We start from the raw sequence: 19,848 nt of genomic DNA on the forward strand, positions 1-19,848 counted from the left end.
TCCACTCTAGGGTGGGGAGCTCACCTGGGGGATCTGGAGATCAAAGGCCTTTGGTCTCCAGAGGAACAGATGTTTCACATCAATCTGTTAGAGTTACGGGCTGTACGTCTGGCTCTCAAGGCCTTCCTCCCTTCCCTTCGTGGTCAGTCGGTACAGGTTCTAACGGACAATACTACCACGATGTGGTACATAAACAAGCAGGGAGGAGTAGGGTCGTACCTTCTCTGCAGAGAAGCTCTTCGACTGTGGTCCTGGACAAAGGACCATCAGATTTGCTTGATAGCAAACCATCTGTCCGGAGTCTTAAACGTGCGTGCGGACAGTCTCAGTCGCCAATTCTCGGCAGACCACGAGTGGCGTCTCCATCCAGATCAAGTCCGTTTAATCTTCCAGAGGTGGGGGTTTCCTCGGGTAGATCTGTTTGCCACTCGAGAGAACGCGCATTGTCCGTTATTCTGCAGTCTCCAGTATCCGATGCAGGGAGCGTTGGGGGACGCGTTTCAAATAACCTGGTGCGGCCAGTTGCTTTACGCGTTTCCTCCCATACCCTTGATTCCTCGAGTATTGAGGAAGATTCGCCAGGACCGGGCTCTAGTCATCCTAATAGCTCCGGATTGGCCAAGGAGGGTATGGTACTCCGACCTTCTCCAACTCTCAATGTGCCCTCCGCTCCGTCTCCCTTTCAGGGCAGACCTCCTCTCGCAGTCGCAGGGGCAGGTTTTACACCCCAACCTCCAGAGTCTGCACCTACATGCCTGGAGATTGAACGGGGCAACCTGAGTTCCTTCTCTCTCCCGCCTGAGGTAGTGGATGTTATATTAGCGGCCAGGCGACACTCCACTAAATCTATCTACGCTAATAGATGGTCTAAATTTGTTGCGTGGTGTGGAGAGAGGCAGATTGATCCCTTACATGCTCATCTATCGGACATTTTGTCTTTTGCTCTGTCTCTAGCGCAGAAAGGTTGTGCAGTGGCTACCATTAAGGGTTATTTATCGGCCTTGTCAGCCTTCATATGTCTTCCAGACCAACCATCTTTATTTAAATCCCCTATTGTTATCAGATTCTTGAAAGGTCTTCTAAATAAATATCCTCCAAAACCATTCGTTATGCCGCAATGGGATTTGTCCTTGGTCCTGACTTTCCTTATGGGGTCCCCTTTTGAACCTATGCATTCTTGCCCCTTAAGGTATTTGTTTTTAAAAACAGTCTTCCTGATAGCTATAACATCAGCAAGGAGAGTGAGTGAGTTGCAGGCCTTATCAGTAAAACCTCCTTATACAACTTTTTATGGGGATAAGGTGGTGTTGAGGACCAAGGCTGCTTTCCTCCCGAAGGTTGTTTCACCTTTCCATTTGGCTCAGGCAATTACTTTGTCCACGTTCTATCCTCCGCCTCATCCTTCCAAAGAGGAAGAAAGACTGCACCGTCTGGACCCAAAGAGGGCGTTGAGCTTCTTTATTGATAGAACAAAGGATTTCAGGCTGGTGGATCAGCTGTTTATTGGATACGTGGGCAAGAGGAGAGGAAAGGCAGTCCACAAGAGAACACTATCCAGGTGGGTTGTTCTTTGCATTAAAATCTGTTACTCTTTGGCAAAGAAGGATCCTCCTGAGGGCATTAGAGCTCATTCCACCAGAGCTAAGTCGGCCACTTCGGCCTTGGCCAGAGGTGTTCCTGTGGTCGACATCTGCAAGGCCGAAACTTGGTCGTCCCTTCACACTTTTGCAAAACATTACTGTTTGGATTCTGAGGTTAGAAGGGACGGCCATTTTGCACGGTCAGTGCTGCAGGATTTCTTGGTTTGACCATTTGGGCACCCACCGCCAGGCGTGGTACTGCTTTGGGACTCTATTCATTAGGTGAGGAATCCACAGGTAGTTGTATCCATCAGAAGAACGAGTTCTCCAGTATTGGATCTTTCATAGATTCACATGCTTGAATCATCCCCGTCGTCGAGGTGGGAGCCTCACGGTAAATTTAAATATATAAAAAGCAGTAAGTCAGTAAAAATAAAACCAGTAGGCCCAAGTAGGCCTCATAAGGTATTTTACAGTCTATCCACTTTGTTTTGTGAAAAGACCCAAATTTGAGTATCAACCAATCAGGATTCAGCCCCTCCCAAACACTCCCAACAGAGGCTGAATTCCCTCAGATTTTCTACCGCACGTCGTGTGAAGGGAGTCTCCCTGAGCTCTGCTCAGTTTTTTCCTATTTTCTGACTGAAGATTGTTTTTTCTCTCAGGAAACTAGTTACAACTTTACTATGTCTGAAAAGGCAAAGAAGGGTCTGTTCAGAGACTGTGACAACTGTGGGAAGAAGAGACTACATATTGATGACCCCCACAAGAAGTGTATTTACTGCCTTCATCCAGACCATAAGGTGAGAGACTGCAAAATCTGTCGCACCTTTAGTCAAAAAACCCTCAAAGACCGAGAGGGTAGACTTCTATTATGGCTGCAAAAACAAAAAGCCTTAGAGCATCCTTCATCAGACAGCGAAGAGTCACCACAAACTTCTCGCCCTCAGAAGAGAACAGGTGAGAGAGATAGAGGTGCGGATGAACCACCAAGAAAAATACACAAAAAGACTAAACAAGTCTTAACTGAAGAGGCAGTTAAACATGGACCAAAAAAGGTTCATTCAGAACCTACTACGCCGTTACACCGGAAAAGCACCTCAAAGAAACCATCTCTGTCTCTGTCACCACAAAAAGAGTCAGAAAAACTCTTTTTGGTGAAAAAACAACCGTCGACGACCGCCCCGTCGACGACAGTGTCGACGGTAACAGCGACCACGGTATCGTCGACGTTCACAACACCATCCTCACCGATGATTATGACGTCGTCACCTTTGTCATCGACGACGATTATTACTGCAAAAATCTTCAAAAGAGCTTCGTCGGCAAACACATCGTCGACAGCGGAGGCTTCATGGGTTCACAAATCATCCAGGGCACTCCCATCTACGCAAACTACGTCGGCGAAGCGACCGTCGTCGCTAAAATACCCGTCGACGAAGGGACCGTCGACTAAGGAAAAGACGCAGTCATGGACGGAAGCGTCGACGAGAGACCCGTCGACGAGAGACCCGTCGACGACAGTACAGTTGACGACAGTACCGTCGACGAGGGAGCCGTCGACGAGGGAACCGTCGACGATGGATCCGACGATTACCACAGCATTAACAGTTTACAAACCTTTGGACATTTCACCAGCTCATTCCTCATACCATCATGAGGACTCCACCAGATTCTTACCCCTTTCCCTTATTACTATAGGAGACAAGCCATCTGACATTTTGCCGATGCATACATCACCAAGTAAGGTGCTGCCATACCCACCGCAACATCTTTTAGACGATGAGGATGATGACGTTCAAGGCATGTTTGGGGCAGCTAGTAGCCCGTCCCAACTAAATGTCAAATGTCAAGAGTTTGATGAAGAAGAGGATCAACATTACCAGCATAGTTATGCTTCAACATCTTATCCACAGACAAACCAACCATCGCCTCTAGCTATGCCTAGCACATTAGTGACAGATTTACAACATATGTTGAAGGACTACTATAAAAGGTTCCCACCGTCAACTCAGTCCACGCCACCTAGACCTCAGAGTTACCAGCAAGCTCAAACTACTAATGTTTCCGAAACGCCTCAGGCTAGTAGACCTGTAACTAGCCAAGCTCCGGAAGCTTACCTCTCGTCGGACGACGAAAGGGAAGAGGGCGAGTTAGCAGATTCAGCTGCTAGTGAATGGGACGACTATCTCGTTCCCACACCATCTCCACCTCCAGCAGCTCCAGTGGATTCTCCTCCAGAAGACATAGGAGGTTTCCATAATATCATAGAGAGAGCGGCGAAACGTTTTGGCCTGGAAATTGTTTCCCATGAAACTGAGTGTTTTTTGTATGACTTTAAAGAGCCATCAAAGAGATCTGTAAGAGCCATACCTATTGTGGATTTTTTGTGGCAGGAGGGTTTGAAGGCAATGAAAAACCCGGCAACAGTGCCTTCACAAATGCCAAGGCAAGAGAAAAAATACAAGGCCCCAGATGATTCTCCGGCCTGTTTAGTCTCACAACCGAAACCTGACTCGGTTATATCACAGGCGGCTCAACGACGATCCAAAAACCCCTCTACACCTATTGCGTCTCCCCCAGACAAAGAGGGAAGGAGACTAGACAATATTGGTAAGAAATTCTCCTCGGTTGCTGCAGTAACGGTCAAAGCGGCAAATTCCCTCACCATCCTGGGAAGATACGATCGGCAGATGTGGGCAGACATGTCCGTTTTTGTAGATTCACTGCCAGAAGATCTCAAGGTGGAGGCTAAAAAGGTCTTGCAGGAGGGAGAAAGGGTTTCCGCAGAGATAATAGACAGTGCAATAGATATTTCCCTCACTGGCTTTCGACAATTAGCTGGAGCAGCAGTCCTGCGCAGACAAGGGTGGCTTAAAGCTACTTCATTCAGACCAGAAGTCCAGACTCGTGTTCTCGACATGCCCTTCGATGGAGAGAGTTTGTTTGGCAAACATGTCGATGATATGCTGCAGGCTATCAAGACGGATACCGATACGGCAAAATCCCTAGGTACCCTGCAATATAAAAAACTACCTTTTCGTGGAGCAAGGGGTAGAGGTAATTACTCCTTTCGAGGTGGATACCAACAATACAGGTCACAATATACATCTTCCTCCACAGGACCAGGACATCAGCACCATCAACAACAGCAGCATTATCGATTACCACCAGCCGCAGCTTACAAACATCCGGCTAGAGGAAGAGGAGCTGCCCGAGCAAGAGATACAGGCAGAAAGCAATGACCAGCGGATAATCTCAACACCTCCCCAATCAATATTGAAGGTCGGAGGTCGCATCAATTCTTATTTCCCCAAGTGGAAGGCTATAACATCGGACAGATGGGTACTAGATGTGGTGACCAGAGGTCATACTCTGGAATTCATCCAAACACCACCGAGTGTCCCACCATCGGGTACACCGCCTCTGAGGTTGAGCCAACTTCTCAGGGAAGTAAGGATAATGCTAACAAAAGGAGCAATAGAACCAGTCCCTTTATCTCAAAGGAACAAGGGATTCTATTCCCGGTTTTTCCTTCTCAAGAAACCCTCAGGAGACTGGCGTCCCATCCTGGACTTGAGAGCACTAAACAAGTTTCTAAAGAAACAATCGTTCAGGATGGTAACGTTGCAGGATGTCCTGCGTCTCTTAAACACGGGCGATTGGATGGCATCCCTAGACCTCCAGGATGCTTATTTTCATATCCCCATATATCGCAACCATCGCAAATTTTTAAGGTTCAGGGTAGGAGGTATGCACCTCCAATTCCGGGTTCTACCATTCGGTCTCAAATCAGCCCCCAGAATCTTCACAAAAATGCTAGCTCCAGTAGCAGCACATCTTCGCCAGGCAGGTATCCAGGTCTTCCCTTACCTGGACGACTGGCTTATAAAGGCACCCTCAAAATTCCAAGTAACAAATCATATTTCCTATTGCCTTCATTTGTTACACAGCCTGGGGTTTGTAGTCAACTACCAGAAATCTCAGATATACCCCAAACAAGAATTGAGTTTCTTGGGAGCAATTTTGGACACAGTACGCAGCAAAGCGTACCCATCACACGAGAGGAAACAAAAGTTAACCTCGTTGGCAAACAACCTATCCAGAAAAAAGTTCGTTTCAGTCCGCATCTACAAATCATTGCTCGGAATGATATCATCGTGCATTCCGCTAGTCCCAGATTGCAGACTCCATATGCGACCCCTGCAAGAGCAATTGGACATACAATGGACACAGGTCCTCGGCTCCTTCGAAGACAAGATTCGCATAACGCCTCTAATGAAGAACACTATGAGGTGGTGGGCGACTCCAACCAATTTCTCAAAAGGGCTGTCTTTTCTTCTTCAAACACCAAGTTACATAGTAACAACGGATGCCTCTCTCGAAGGATGGGGTGCACATTGCCAGGACCTGCAAATCAGCGGAATCTGGAATCAGCAAGAGAGCCAGCTCCACATCAATTATCTAGAACTCAAAGCAATACACTTAGCTCTAAAAGCTTTCTTGCCAAAGATACAATGTTCAAGCGTCTTAATCCGGACGGACAACATGACCAGCATGTTTTATCTAAACAAGCAAGGAGGCACAAGGTCCCTACAACTCTCGCAGCTAGCCCAACAAATTTGGACATGGGCCATCAAACACAATATTTCACTAAAAGCGGAGCATGTGCCAGGACAGATCAATGTTCTAGCAGACACCTTGAGCAGGACAGTAATTCCTTATCACGAGTGGGAGCTAGACCAGAAAACTCTCAATGGCCTGTTTCTATTATGGGGCAAACCGAACTTAGACCTATTTGCCACTCTCGAGAACAAGAAATGCCAGTTCTACGCAAGTTGGCTTCCCCAAAAAGATTCGTGGGGGAATGCGTTTTCGATGAGATGGTCAGGAGTTTATGCCTACGCTTTTCCTCCGATCCCGCTCATTCCGAGAGTCATCAGAAAAATGAAGACGGAGGGGTGTCGACTTCTACTCATAGCTCCCAGATGGCCCAGACAAATATGGTATACGGAGCTCCTCATGCTCTCCGAACGACCACATCTACCACTCAGACAGAGTCCGACTCTTTTAACGATGCACCAGGGACAAGTCACACACCCACATCCGTCGTCTCTTCATTTGTCGGCTTGGCTCCTGAACACAATGAATACTTAAATCTCTAAATCTCCCCAGAGTGTAGAGACATCTTAGCAAAAGCTAGAGCTGACACTACCAACAAAACCTATAGACTTAAATGGAAACGGTTTTGTGTTTGGTGTGCAGCGGAAAATATACATCCTTTATCTTCTACTCCGGAACAGATACTTCCATATCTCCTGCTCCTGGCAAAATCAGGACTTGCATATTCTTCCATACGGGTACATCTGGCGGCAATCTCCAGATACCGCAGATCACCAGATAAACTCTCTTTGTGTTCCACAAGAATTGTCAAACAATTTATGAAGGGCCTTTTTCGGGTCTTCCCGCCAATTAGGAAACCCCCGCCTCTATGGTCATTGAATGTTGTGTTGATGCAACTCATGAAAGCTCCTTTTGAGCCGATCCACAAAGCTGACCTAAAATTCCTCGCATGGAAAACAGCGTTACTGTTAGCTCTTACTTCGGCAAAAAGAGTCAGTGACATTCAGGCGTTCACCATCAAACAGCCGTTCCTCCAGTTTACAAACTCAGGTGTCATCCTGCGGACAAATCCTAAATTCATTCCGAAAGTTCCCTCAACATTTCATTTAAATGAACCAGTCATCTTAAAAACCTTTTTTCCAAATCCGCAAACAGTGGCGGAAAAAACATTACATTCTCTCGATATTAAAAGATGTTTAAAGTTTTATCTACAGAAAACTCAGGCCATCCGCCAGTCGGATCAATTATTTGTAGCGTTCGGCGGAACAAAGAAGGGACACGCGGTGTCCAAACAGACTTTAGCAAGATGGATTGGCCTGGCGATTCAATTCTGCCATTCAAAAGCAGGAAAGCCGCTCCACACCAAGGTGAGAGCCCACTCTACAAGATCGGTAGCCACTTCAGCGGCACTCTTTGCAGGTGTACCACTACATAGCATCTGTAGAGCAGCAACATGGTCCAGCCAACACACATTTACAAGACATTACTGTCTAGAGGAGACAAACCAGGTCGATACAGCAGTGGGACAAGCAGTGCTGAGGCATCTATTTCGTTAAGGTGAGCCTCTTACACATCCCACCACCACACTCGAGGTATGGTCATTAATGGTTCATTTTCTTCTACTGTTTAACGTGTCGTATTCTCCATAATAATAGCATAAACTGTGTCAGGATTTCTGGCCACACACATTTTATTGCTTTTATATTCGTATGTTTGTGAATATAAATATAATTATATGTAAGTGCATATTTAAAACTGAACTAATGTGAATCACATCACGTATAGAATTACGATGGAATTACAGTCAATGTAATTCAGTAAGTAAGAAAACATTACTGCTCGTTACTCGGATTCAAGCATGTGAATCTATGAAAGATCCAATACTGGAGAAGAAAATTAGTTACTTACCTGTAACTGCAGTTCTCCAGTATTGGTATCTTTCATAGATTCACATGCGACCCACCCTCCTCCCCTCAGAGGCTCCCCTATTATACAGATATTAAACTTCACACTCCTAATAGAAAATCTGAGGGAATTCAGCCTCTGTTGGGAGTGTTTGGGAGGGGCTGAATCCTGATTGGTTGATACTCAAATTTGGGTCTTTTCACAAAACAAAGTGGATAGACTGTAAAATACCTTATGAGGCCTACTTGGGCCTACTGGTTTTATTTTTACTGACTTACTGCTTTTTATATATTTAAATTTACCGTGAGGCTCCCACCTCGACGACGGGGATGATTCAAGCATGTGAATCTATGAAAGATACCAATACTGGAGAACTGCAGTTACAGGTAAGTAACTAATTTTCTTACTTACCTTCGGTAACGACTTTTCTGGTGGATACATTAGCTACCTGTGGATTCCTCACGGTCCCACCCGCCTCCCCCTTGCCTTTCTGGTCTTACCAAGTAATCCTTGAGTGCGCTCCTCTTGGTCTTCGAGGGTGCAATTGATGTTGTATATAATATATTTATATATATGTATATATCTTTGTGTATATACTTGATGTGTATATATATTTTAAAAAATAAAATAAAAAAAAGAGAGAGTTATATATATATATAAAAGATTTACAGTTATTCAGGCAAATGTTGTGTATTTTACAATGTTATGGGATGTTGCCTTGCTCTTTCATTGCATTGCCTGGTTGTTCTCATGCACGTAAAAAATGATTGGTACTGACGTCGGCACGTCGTCGAGGACCTCTTATTGCCTGTATGACGTCAGACGGCGTCGCGTGGGCTAGAGTGACATCCTCGTCGACGTGCAGAGACTAGGAAGAAGATTTCCGTCGAATGCTGGTGCCATGGGAGAATTCATTAGGTGAGGAATCCACAGGTAGCTAATGTATCCACCAGAAAAGTCGTTACCGAAGGTAAGTAACTCGTTCTTCAGGTCCTCCCTGACCTGGAACACAAGCAACTCAACACTGGTTTCGCCCTCATTAGGGCTCATCAGTCTAGTATAGCTTGGTTCCTGTGATACAGTGAGCATGGGACCCACAACGGGATAAGTATCATTGCAACATCTCCAACCACTGGCAGTCTTTCAAGGTTGCATCCCTACCCATCATTATTTTACTCAACATGTCATTTCAGATTGGATCCAGCCATATATCACATACGGGTAGTAGTGGTATGACTATTGCACCTCCGATTAACAGAAAATTGATAGTGGGTAAAGTAAATGGAAGCAAATATAGTCCACGTAGTGCTTGTCAGTATACTATGCACTACTACCTAAGCCTTACGGATACACACCAGTGTCCCCAAAGGGATCCATTGAAACTTAAAGCTTAACAAATACCAAAAGCACTCAAACACAGTCCAACTTGAATATCTAATCCAGTTAGTATTGATGCACAGAAAGTAAGTAAGATCCATTTCATTTATTGACACGTGGAAAGATAATTTCTTCATAATACATGCATTCTTTCACCTGCAACCAACACCTGTTTCGTCACTCTACTACTTTTTCAAGGCTGTAAAAGTACACACAAATACATACAGTACAGTCCCTCATGAGTGACAGGGATACAAAACTAATTGACACATATTGGTGAATATTGTGAGGACAGTCAGATAATTGAGAATACCGTAACCCTTGTCCAAAGAGGAGACCCAAAGATGCACCATAGAAAAATAATAGTTTAAATCACCAGTGTCACAGGCAAAGTGAATCCCAAGAAAATATGTATTAAACATTCCAAAACACCACAATGCAAAGTGTAAGAAGCATAAAAGCTTCAATATTGAGCATAATCAGCTAAGTCCCAAAGGAAAGAACTAAAATCTCCCCTCAAAAAAGAAGGGGGTAAGGTACAAAAGAGAAAGAAGTCAAGACCAACCTAATTGAATTTTAAAGTGGGTCCTTTGCAAATTCACATGGTGGTCTCATGAGTCAAAAGTACGTATGATATCTAAATGCTGCACAATTATGAGAAATATTGTATAGAAAATATCTGATAATGTTGGTTTTCAACATCATAGTGTCCAAAATTGTGGCAACCTACCATCTTGCTCAATAAGCAATAGAAGTAATATCCTTGCCCCGCTAGAAATCCTGTAAGTATGTGTATTCCCCGAGTCGTGTTCTGTTAAGTCTAAACAAAAAAGAACGGCAAACATGTTGAAAGTATAATTTAAACCTTTGATTACGAAACATAACTCAGTAACTAAATGCACCTTAATTGAAAAACATACCTAGAAAGTAATCTTCAGACTAATTATCTCAGTTTTGGTTGCTTAAATATTAGTGGTGTACAGAACTCTATACTTGAACTATGTATAACTAGAAAAATCAAATCAAAGTTATACATTTAAGCAGAGGCATGTTAACATCATTGTGCAAGTGTCTCCTTTAAGGAATACATGTTATTTGACCTACTCAAGCCCGCCTGTTACTTTAAATACGGTCCTAGAAAGTAATCATCCACACAGCTAAAGAAACCATGATAAATCCTGATCTAAATAGAAATTACATTGTTAAATATCTGTCAAAAATAAACACTTCCGCATTTAAAACCCACATAGGCAAAAACATTTAGAGAGGTCTTAAAATCCTGAGTCTAACAATTCAAGTAAGTAACAATCAGTATATTGCAAAATAACACAGGTACTCAATCCATAAGTCTCCCAAAACTTCAAAGCACCAAACCGTTTAGCACAGGATTATACAGGGCCAGTACCTGATGGGCTGTGCTGCTATCTGACGTGGTAGTCTCAAAAGGGAGGGGGGGACTCGACATCATTGAAAACCGTGCTTAGTTAGGCTTCCGTATTGGTCGTACAGATGAAAGAGAAAACAGACTTCCACACGGGCCAGATTAAAACACTATTGCATGCGGCCTTCTTAGTGTATGTTTATAAATCCAGTCTGCTAGTCCCTTTTGCCTGTATTTATCATAAACTGTACCACACGCCATCTGAAAACACATTAAAGTAATCTTTTTCTGTGTCCGTGATAAAGAAAAATAGAATAAACTTAAACAATGGCCAAACTGAAACGCTAATACATGCAGCCATCATGGTGTGTATTAATGTGCGGACTTGCAGGTATATTAGTAAGTACTATTAAAGACCTGTTCATTGGCAGGTAACCAAGCAAACATAATTAATTAAAATTCCAGAATGTGAAGTAAAGAGCAGAGAAGACAGGGAAAAAGGAAGTTAAGATATAAAGGGGGTCATTCCGACCCTGGCGGTCCATGACCGCCAGGGCCGGGGACCACGGAAGCACCGCCAACAGGCTGGCGGTGCTTCCAGGGCCATTCTGAGAAAAGGGGAACCGGCGGTTTCCCGCCGGTTTTCCCCTGGCCCAGGGAATCCTCCATGGCGGCGCTGCTTGCAGCGCCGCCATGGGGATTCCGACCCCCTTCCCGCCAGCCTGTTTCTGGCGGTTTACACCGCCAGAAACAGGATGGCGGGAATGGGTGTCGTGGGGCCCCTGGGGGCCCCTGCACTGCCCATGCCACTGCCATGGGCAGTGCAGGGGCCCCCTAACAGGGCCCCATGAAGATTTTGCAGACAGTGAAAATCGCGACGGGTGCTACTGCACCCGTCGCACCCCTGCAACACCGCCGGCTCCATTCAGAGCCGGCTTCTATGTTGCAGGGGCTTTCCCGCTGGGCCGGCGGGTGCCCTTTTGGCGGTCGCCCGCCGGCCCAGCGGGAAAGCCAGAATGGCATCCGCGGTCTTCTGACCGCGGAGCGGGCATTTGGCGGTGACCGCATGGCGGGCGGCGACCGCCGCGGTCAGAATGACCGCCAAAGTATCTTAAAGAGAATAGTAACAGTATCACCACAGAAGAAAAAGAGGGTGAGGCCCACTACAACATATATGGAAAAAAGCACGGCAAGTGCCTGGAGAAGTAGACACTGTTCCACTAGGTCAGTGGGGAAACATAATGATATCTACGTAACAGTTTTCTAGAACATACATGAATAAAATACAGGTAACAACACATGTATAAATGTTACAGCTAGCAGAGGCGGCTCCTGCATAAGAGCGGAGGATCGTTCCCCTCCCGACAGCAGCGGCAGCTGCAAACCTTTTCCCAAAAAATTATCATAAACTCTGTTTATGATAGTTTTTTGGGAAATGGGGCGGGGCTTTGTGGGTGACGAGAGCGCATGTGTGTTTGGCTGGCCGTGTCGGGCCGGCCAAACAAACATGCACATAGGGCTCTCTGCAGCCCAGCAACACAGTTGCCGGGCTGGAGAGAGCCTGCACAGGCTCCCAGTCTGCCTGGGAGTGCCCTGGCTGGGTGTTCCCAGCCAGTCCTGACACTGCTCTAAGCAGCGTCAGAATTGGCGCAGGGCAAGCTGGGAGCCTGTGCCTGCCTGCAGCGATGACATGGAAGAGCGGAGCGGCGCACGGCGGTAAGGTAAGTATTTTTTTTAAAATTATTTGTTATTTCATTTAATTCTTCCACCCGCACGCCCAGACCTGCCCCTTATGCTTAGCGTGAGCCGCGACTGACAGCTAGTACAGATTACTATTGGTAACACATCTCAAAGATGCACATTACTAATGTGTACATATTACAGTTGGCAAATACCATAGGTTTAATCTTCATAAACATCAGTCAACTAAGCTGCAGACTAATAAGCAAACTTATATATCGGATGCGCCTAAAGTCTTATCCAAGATGACAAGTACATATTGCTATTAGTAATACATTCTGCTCCAAAAAAACATATTGGAGAAAATCATAGTTGCATGTTAACAAAACACTTTCCTTATTTTGATAGCACAAAAAGCGAAGAGACTTGACCGTCCACACTAAACACAGTTGGCAAAAATCGCAGTTCTTCATATCTTATTAACTGTACTAGATAATACTAAAGCCATAGATCAAACCTTAATTCAGTAAGGAATACATGAAGTCCTCTATCAACATTAAGGGCTTCATTACGAGGTTGGTGGTCCAAGGACCACCAGCCTTGCGGTGACAATTGGACCTTTGTAACTGTGGCGGTCCGACTGCCACATTATGACCCTGGAGGTTGGAGAGCCAGGGGGCCGTCGTCCCCACTGGGAACATGGTTCCAGACAGTCCGATGGCAGTCTGAGTTGTACTCATCCAGTGTGGCGCTGAGTTCAGCGCCTTCTGGCTAATTACAATTCTACTTCCAGCCAGCCTTTCCATGGCAGTCTGACCGCCGTGGTAAGGCTGGCGGTAAGCCAGTGCTGGGGGCCCACCTGCCCAACACCGTCAGAATACGCACTGTTGACAGTGCGCATTCCAAAGGTGATTGGCCGCAGCTCCATGTGGAGCCGAGAACAATGCCGCTGCAGTTTCGACTGGGCTGACCCGCAGAAACCTTGGCTTCCACCAGTCAGCCTAGTAGAAAACTTGTAATGGGGCTTGTGGGGAGACCTCACAGCGGTCTCCTCACTGCGAGTCTGGCAGTCAGCTAATCCAACTGTCAGACTCGTAATAAGGCCCTAAGTCCTGCATCAACTGCACGTAACCTTACTATCCATGTGGACTATAAGGGCCTCATTTAGGAGGCCCTAACACCGCCGGAGCGTCACTTTTAACGGTGCTCTGCTGGCGCTGTGCCACTTTCCATTTTAACAGGGTGACTTAAAGCCACTTTGCGTGGCTTAACGCTGTCTTGTAACTATGGGCTCCCACGTGGCAGTTTTCTGCGGCAGAGGGGTGTGCAATGGGTGTTGCTGTGGGAGTTCCACTGCAACACCCATTGCATTTTTACGCTACCCCAGATTTACGAGGATTCGTAAACTTGAGGCATCGCTAAAAACTAATGCCACCCCTAGGGTGGCATTAGCATGGTGCTACGAGGAGAAATTGTTTTATTTCTCCTCTTTTTAGCTTTTCCTATGTGCTGCTGCAGCACACATAGGAAGAGCTAAACACCATTAATGATTGTTTATGTGCAGGAAGGTATCCCTTTTTGCACATAAACAATCAATAAATAATGACGATTTGCTACTCCAGTATGTCCAATATTGTGCAGCACACATAAGACTAGCAAATCATCATTATTGATTGATTGTTTATGTGCATGAAAGGGGCACCTTCCTGCACATCAACAATCAGTTCCTGTAATGCAGGCACCCTTGCACTATGGTGCAAGAGTGCTTGCATTGTCGCTAGGCAGCTAATTTTAGCGCCAGCCCTAGGGAAAACACAAGGGTGCGCTGTATTGTTTTAAATAAGGTGCATCCCTGCGATTCTAAAGTGATGCAGGATGGTGCTGCCAGTTTTGGCGCAGCACAGTGCTGCGTCACTTTTAAGTAAATGAGGCCCTCACTTTCTTAAAGTCCCCCTCCTATCACCGCCACTAGGATTGGCATCTACCCAAGCTATACCATGAAACCTAATCTTGAGCAACTCTAACCCTGTATTAAAATGTCCTGCCAATGGGTATGTAGATTTGTTGTTCCTAATGGCTCTGATGCGCTCCTGAACCCTTTCTTTTAAAGGTCGTATTGTGCTGCCAGTACAGAACTGTTCCCAATTGCAAATGATACAATAAACAACAAACTCAAAGTTACCATTTATAAAGTGTTGTACAGCATATGTTCTCCTAGTATTGTATTTGAAATTTGTTTTCTAGTCAAGCGCATGAGCATTTGTAGAAACCCTTAGGCTTGTCTGGTAACCATGTAGTAGGTGTAGGAAGCTGGCTCTTTATATACTTTATCAAAATGATATATAGTATGCACAGAGTCCAGGGGTTCCCCAGAGGCTAAAGTATATATTACTAATACTCTCTTTTGTGGTAGCGTGGTCGAGCAGTTAGGCTTATCAGAGAGTAGTGCAAAGCATTTGTTGTACACACATAGACAATAGAAGAAGCACACACTCAATGACTTAACTCCAGACCAATAGATTTTTATATAAAAAAATATATTTTGTATAATTTATTACTAGAACCACAAGACTCATTTCAGAAGTAAATACTGTTGCAGGTAAGTACTCAACATAGACATCAATTTAACTTTGTTTCACTTTAGCAAAGTAAACAGTTTTTAGGAAAACAGAGAATATCTACTTTAAAAATGAGCATGTGGTGCAATTTGAGAACAGTTCCTGGCGGAAGAAAATGAAGTACAGTTGTTAGAGGTAAGTACTCGACTTAGAAAGAAAGTTCACAGCGGGGGATTCAAGTTAACCCCAAACACCCAACACCAGCAGATTAAAGTTGAAGCAAAGCTAACATGGAGACTGGGGGCACTCGCAATCGGATCTGCAGGCAGGTAAGTACCCGCATCCTCAGGGGACAGACCTGGGGGTTTAGAGGAGCACTGGGAGGGGCCGCAAGCAGGCACCAAACACACATGGGAGTTCTTGGTCCTTTTGGGTGTAGGACAGTCCTCTGGAGCTTGGCAGAGGTCACTGGTCCCCTCTGGATAAGTCACTGTTCTTTTGCTGGTTCGTTGAAGCAGGAAACAGGCCGGTAGGGCTGAGGCCTAATCAGTTGTCGTCTTCCTTCTTCTCTGCTGGGTATTTCAGCTATACAGTCCTTCTTCTTCTTCTCAGATCATCAGGAATATGGTGAACTGGGTTCAGGAAGGCCCTTAAATCCTGGATTCAGGGGAGTTAAGAGGGCAGAGGCAGTAGCCAATGGCTACTGTCCCTGAGGGTGGCTACACCCTTCTTGTGTCCATTCCCTTTGCAGAGAGGGACACAAACCTAACCCTATTGGTCCCCGTTCTCCAAACCAAGTTGCAGGATTCTGCAGGGAGGGGGTCACCTCAGCTCTGGACACCTTAGGGGTGGCCCTAGCTGACAATGTCACTCCTCCCTGTTTTTCCTAATTTTCCTGCCAGACTTGCTGCCAAACTTTGGCCTTTGTCTGTGGAGTGGGCAGTGCCACTAGGTGGAGTGCCCTGGGGGACTGTAACCACAGGCTTGAGCCTTCGAGGCTCACCGCCAGGTGATACAGTTCCTGCAGGGGTAGGTGTGAAGCACCTCAACCCAGCACAGGCTTTGTGTCTGACCACCGAGAGCACAAAGGCTCTCACCCCATGTGGTCAGTAACGTGTCTGAAAGTGGCAAGCTAGTATGGACCAGTCAGCCCTGTACTAGCCGTTGGAGTAACATTCAGGGGGCATCTCTAAGATGCCCTCTGGGTGCATTTCTTAATAAATCCCACCTTGGCATCAGTGTGGATTTATTATGCTGAGAAGTTTGATACCAAACTTCCCAGTATTCCGTGAAGCCATTATTGAGCTGTGGAGTTCGTAATGACAAACTCCCAGACTACATACACAATATGGCTACACTGCACTTACAATGTTTAAGAATGGACTTAGACACTGTAGGGGCATATTGCTCATGCAGCTATGCCCTCAGCTGTGGTATAGTGCAACCTGCCTTAGGGCTGTAAGGCCTGTTAGAAGGGTGACTTTCCTATGCCACAGGCAATGGTTTGTGGGCATGGCACCTTAAGAGGAGTGCCATGTCGACTTTGCCTTTTTTGTCTCTACCAGCACACACAAGCTGCAAAGGCAGTGTGCATGTGCTTGGTGAGGGGTCCCCCATGGTGGTATAATACATGCTGCAGCCCCTGGGGACTTCCCATGGCCACAGGGCCCTTGGTACCATGGATACCTTTTAAAAAGGGACTTAACTGTGTGCTATGGGTTTGCCAATTGTGAACACAAAGGTACAGATTTGGGGAAAGAACACTGGTGCTTGGGCCTGGTTAGCAGGATCCCAGCACACTTTCAATCAAGGTTGGCATCACTATCAGGCAAAAAGTGTGGGGGGGACCATGCCAAAAGTGGCACTTTGCTGCAACCCCCACCAAACGAAAGAGGATGAGACTAATCTTTCCCAAGAGAGTCTTCATTATTGTAGGAGGCTGGCCTGGCTTATAGGGGGCACCTGATGGTACTTACACCTTGTGCCAGGTCCAGTTATCCCTTATTTGTAGATTAATAGTGTTCTAGCAGCTTAGGCTAATAGAGGTGTAGGAGGCTGGCCTGGCTTGTAGTGGGTACCAGAGGTACTTACACCTTGTGCCAGGTCCAGTTATCCCTTATTAGTGTAGAAGAGGTGTTTCTAGCAGCTTAGGCTGATAGCTTAGGCTGAACTAGGAGACATGTAAAGCTCCTACTATACCACTGGTGTCATATACACAATATCACAAGAAAACACAATACACAGAAGTACTAAAAATAAAGGTACTTTATTTTTATGGCAAAATGCCAAAAGTATCTCAGTGAGTACCCTCAGTATGAGGATAAGTTATATACACAAGATATATGTACACAAACCAAACTTAGGTAAGTAACAGCAAGAAAAGTAATGCAAACAGTGTAGAATTACAATAGATTGCAATAGGAGCACATAGATATAGGGGCAACACAAACCATATACTCCAAAAGTGGAATGCGAACCACGAATGGACCCCAAACTTATGTGAACTTGTAGAGGGTCACTGGGACTGTAAGAAAACAGTGAGGGTTAGAAAAATAGCCCACCCCAAGACCCTGAAAGGTAGGTGTAAAGTGTACCTACTACCCCTAGAGAGCACAGAAGTCGTGATAGGCGGATTCTGCAGGAAGAACAAACACCAGCAATGCAACAACAGTGGATTTCCGGACCTGAGTACCTGTAAGACAAGGGGACCAAGTCCAATAGTCGCAACAGTGTTGAGAGTGGGCAGGAGCCCAGGAAATGCCAGCTGAGGGTGCAAGGAAGCTGCCACCGGATGGAAGAAGCTTGGAGTTCTGCAAGAAAGAAGAGAGCTAGGGACTTCTCCTTTGGAAGACGGATGTCCCACGTCGCGATGAAGCTTGCAGAGGTGTTCCCACGCAGAAACACCGCAAACAAGCCTTGCTAGCTGCAAGGGTCACGGTAGAGGTTTTTGGGTGCTGCTGTGGCCCAGGAGGGACCAGGATGTTGCCATTTGGAGGAGGAGACAGTGGGGGCGCCCAGCAACTCAGGGAGCCCTCACAGAAGCAGGCAGCACCCGCAGAAGTACCTGAACAGACTCTTGGAAGTCACAAAAGGGAGTCCCATGACGCCGGAGGACAACTCAGAAGGTTGTGCACTGCAGGAAGGAGTGTCGGGGACCCAGGCTTGGCTGTGCACGAAGGAAATCCTGGAAGAGTGCACAGGAGCCGGACAAGCTGCAAATCATGCGTTACCCAGCAATGCAGTCTAGCGTGGGGAGGCAAGGACTTACCTCCAACAAACTTGGACTGAAGAGTCACTGGACTGTGGGAGTCACTTGGACAGAGTTGCTGAGTTCCAGGGACCACACTCGTCGGGCAGAGAGGGGACCCAGAGGACCAGTGATGCAGTCTTTTGGTGCCTGCGTTAGGAGGCGGAAGATTCCGCCGACCCGTCGGAGAATTCTTCAGAGCTCCTGGTGCAGGGAGGAGGCAGACTACCCCCAGAGCATGCACCACCTGGAAACAGTCGAGAAAGCCGGCAGGATGAGGCGATACAAGGTTGCTAGTAGTCGTCTTGCTACTTTGTTGCAGTTTTGCAGGCGTCCTGAGCAGTCAGCGGTCGATCCTTTGGCAGAAGATGAAGAGGAAATCTGGTGAGCTCTTGCATTCGTTATCTGAAGAATTCCCCAAAGCAGAGACCCTAAATAGCCAGAAAAGGAGGTTTGGCTACCAAGGAAGGAGGATTGGCTACCAAGAGAGGTAAGAGCCTATCAGAAGGAGCCTCTGACGTCACCTGCTGGCACTGGCCATTCAGAGCAGTCCAGTGTGTCCCCAACACCTCTGTTTCCAAGATGGCAGAGGTCTGGGACACACTGGAGGAGCTCTGGGCACCTCCCCTGGGAGGTACTGGTCAGGGGAGTGGTCATTCCCCTTTCCTTTGTCCAGTTTCACGCCAGAGCAGGGCTGGGGGATCCCTGAACCGGTGTAGATTGGCTTATGCAGAGATGGGCACCATCTGTGCCCATCAAAGCATTTCCAGAGGCTGGGGGAGGCTACTCCTCCCCAGCCCTTCACACCTATTTCCAAAGGGAGAGGGTGTAACACCCTCTCTCAGAGGAAATCCTTTGGTCTGCCTTCCTGGGCCAGGGCTGCCTGGACCCCAAGAGGGCAGAAACCTGTCTGAGGGGTTGGCAGCAGCTGCAGTGGAGACCCCGGAAAGGCAGTTTGGCAGTACCCGGGTACTGTGCTAAAGACCTGGCGGATCATGGAATTGTCACCCCCAATACCAGAATGGTATTGGGGTGACAATTCCATGATCTTAGACATGTTACATGGCCATGTTCGGAGTTACCATTGTGAAGCTATACATAGGTAGTGACCTATGTATAGTGCACGCGTGTAATGGTGTCCCCGCACTCACAAAGTCCGGGGCATTTGCCCTGAACGATGTGGGGGCACCTTGGCTAGTGCCAGGGTGCCCACACACTAAGTAACTTTGCACCCAACCTTCACCAGGTGAAGGTTAGACATATAGGTGACTTATAAGTTACTTAAGTGCAGTGGTAAATGGCTGTGAAATAACGTGGACGTTATTTCACGTAGGCTGCACTGGCAGGCCTCTGTAAGAATTGTCAGAGCTCCCTATGGGTGGCAAAAGAAATGCTGCAGCCCATAGGGATCTCCTGGAACCCCAATACCCTGGGTACCTCAATACCATATACAAGGGAATTATATGGGTGTACCAGTATGCCAATGTGAATTGGTCA

Source organism: Pleurodeles waltl, chromosome 7, assembly GCF_031143425.1.
Source record: "Pleurodeles waltl isolate 20211129_DDA chromosome 7, aPleWal1.hap1.20221129, whole genome shotgun sequence".
Classification (NCBI taxonomy): domain Eukaryota; kingdom Metazoa; phylum Chordata; class Amphibia; order Caudata; family Salamandridae; genus Pleurodeles; species Pleurodeles waltl.